Source organism: Glossina fuscipes, unplaced genomic scaffold (genome assembly GCF_014805625.2).
Source record: "Glossina fuscipes isolate IAEA_lab_2018 unplaced genomic scaffold, Yale_Gfus_2 56866, whole genome shotgun sequence".
Taxonomy (NCBI): domain Eukaryota; kingdom Metazoa; phylum Arthropoda; class Insecta; order Diptera; family Glossinidae; genus Glossina; species Glossina fuscipes.
The window spans coordinates 1-2,702 of record NW_024000791.1 but is presented as its reverse complement, the minus strand read 5'-3'; the positions used below and the strand labels follow the sequence as shown (position 1 = coordinate 2,702).

Genomic DNA, 2,702 nt, shown 5'->3' with positions numbered 1-2,702 from the left:
ACAGTAAAAAAAAATGCAAGCAGCAATAGCAATTCTGACGAAAATGGTGGCTTGAATAGTAAGCAAATCGATTCGCTTAATATAACTAACTCTGACGGTAATCATAACAACAATAGTAGTGAATTGATTATTGCTGAAGCTTCAAAAATCCTATTGAAAAATGGCTTAAATGGCTCAAAGGCAGCAGCAGCCGCTGCTGTAGCTATTGCCACAGCAATTTTATTGACAGCTGCTGCAAATTTAATAGTAGTCCCTCCAAATGTTATCGCAGTAATAGCATCTGTGGAGAGTCCGAAATCTTCGTCAATTGCTAACTTTTCATCTGTAAATCTAAACAGCATTTGCGCCCAACAGCCCGCTAATAGTGCCAGCAACAGTATAAGTTATCATCATAACAATGCACACAATGTAACCATACCTAGCAATCAAATTTACGGAGGTCGCTTACAATTTTTTAAAGGTTCACCAATATGAAGAACATAGTGGGTTTAGTTTTAAGATTATCGCTTTTTTCAGATGGTAAATTTATATTGGAGCTGGCACGTTCGAAAGACGATGACAAAAGTGGTTGGGTTTCAGTATCATGAGAAGATAATACCATTCCATCACCCGCTAGGTCATCGACATTAACTCATTTTACATTGATCACAGGGGCTACACAATCGCTATTAGCGGCGTCTCCAGCTGCATTGACCGTTCCAAAGAACGAATGTTCCAAATCATTGTGTTGTGAGTCTTTAATGTTTCATATCAACTTTTTATATAAATCTATACACAAATAATTTCTTCCCTGTCTTTGTAGGTTCAGATGACACAATCATCACCATTTCAATGGGATCATCGCTGGAAACAAGTGACGTCTCGAAAAAAGACCTAAATGATAAGAATAGTATTGAAAAAGAAAGCAATGGCCATCGTGAAGGCGACAATCGTCAGTTTGTTGATGGCGATGTTCAGAATGGCTTAACGAAGAACAAACTTGATAATGGAATTGTCGCCAATGAATCTGACATCGATGCAATAAAAGAGAAAATATCATATATAGTTGCGATAAAAAAATAATGACAATTCCCTAGGCTGTAATCACAACAAAGACGCGAAGAACAAAAACTTCAAATTTTCGTGAAAGCAGTGAAGTTGCACTCGTAGGAATAAATTTTAAGGAAAGGACGAAACACTTCTTTTGTTTTGGATTTGCATGCAGTTAATGAAGAATCGTTCTGATTAAAGCGGACTTTATCGTTTTCTAATTGGCCATTGGCCATATATGAGAAAAAACGCAGACTTAATAACGGCAAAAATCAGTTAATGATATGTTTATCAAGTGTCAGGTTTCGATCTCATCTTTTGGTGGTTTAAAAAATTATAATATGAAGTCACGTCACTTAATGGAAGGCCTTTAATGGTGACGAAGCTAAAAAAAAGCAAGATGTGTACCACGCTTGAGTGAAATTTTTACTAAAGCCAAAAAATTATATCGATCACAGCGCACTTAGCTGGCGGATTTTCCTAAACTTTCCAATTCTAACCCAATGACAGAAACTGCGCAGAGTTCCAAATAATCAAAAAATAAAGTTAATTTTTTATCGGAGGCAACAAATGGCACGAGGAAGTGTTGGACTTAATACGCGGCTAACGTTGACATAGGGTAGAAAAGCAGATGGTAGAGCAACTTACTTAAACGTTCGGGCAATTTTCGTAAACTTTTTTCGATAAAAGGCGAATTATGCCCCATGAAAACAAATCCAGTTGAAATGGATTTTAAAAGGCATATGCACAAAGATGGACAACAGCTCAAGCTTTAAAAGTGTTAACGAACCGCACATATATATGTGCATATGCACAAGCATGTTATTTTCAAATGTATATTTAAATTTATTCAGAACAAAATATCTGCAATAAAAAAGTGAAAATAAAAGAAAATTTAATAAACTAAATTATATAAGTTTACACACAAAACTGTTCTTGACCAAGTGTTGAAAAATATTAGAGAAAATACTTCATAATAACTAGAAAGAATTTAAAGTGTCATAAAATTCTCGGGATCTCCTTCGAATATCTTATTCGCTGCACGGTCTTTGAGGCACATAACTGTTGAGCTTGAAAAGTTATAATTAGCACAGAGCCTCGTTCCAGGGCATTGGTCATGACTAAACCAATATTTTCAAATCCATATATAAGCCACTTTTAATTGCTTGATTTATCGGAGTTGCAATGAGATTATATGCTTTCAAAACACCAGTCTTTTAAAATTTCTAAATCACCGCGTACCGTGGCCTCCAGAATATTAGGGATAATATCGACTTCACCATCGCGTAAAAATTGCTTCTGGTCGAAATTGGGATCGATTTTACACAATTCGGTCATTGTTTCAGAGAGTTCGGTTTTAGAAAATAAGCCAACCATTACATCAGATACTTTATCAGTAAGCAGATGAGAGGCACGTATCACAGGATTTTCGGATTCTTCGTATTTCGTTTTCCAGTCCAAAACTTTATTTACGTAGGTATTGTTATTTTTTCACCCTTTTCCGATATAGTATCTTTGGCAATTTTAGCTGTTCTGGAAATCTCTTCGATTACCTTTTTTAGAAACTCAGTTTTGCTAGCCTCATCCAACGCATCGGCAAACCTTCCTTTTATTGTACCCAATTGCTCAGAATATTAGATGATTTCTGAGCTTCACTTTCAACCATATTGAAT

The 2,702-nt window shown here is 35.7% G+C and overlaps 1 long non-coding RNA gene and 1 pseudogene across 1 annotated transcript; one reads left to right on the top strand and one right to left on the bottom strand.

Annotated features, from left to right (window-relative positions):
* Positions 1-8: 8 nt before the first annotated feature.
* Positions 9-1,743, top strand: LOC119643135. Its single transcript, XR_005248225.1, has 3 exons — positions 9-460; positions 517-729; positions 803-1,743. It is a non-coding gene; the product is annotated as an uncharacterized LOC119643135 (long non-coding RNA).
* A 277-nt stretch (positions 1,744-2,020) lies between these two features.
* Positions 2,021-2,698, bottom strand: LOC119643136 (annotated as a pseudogene).
* Between the last annotated feature and the right edge of the window lie 4 nt (positions 2,699-2,702).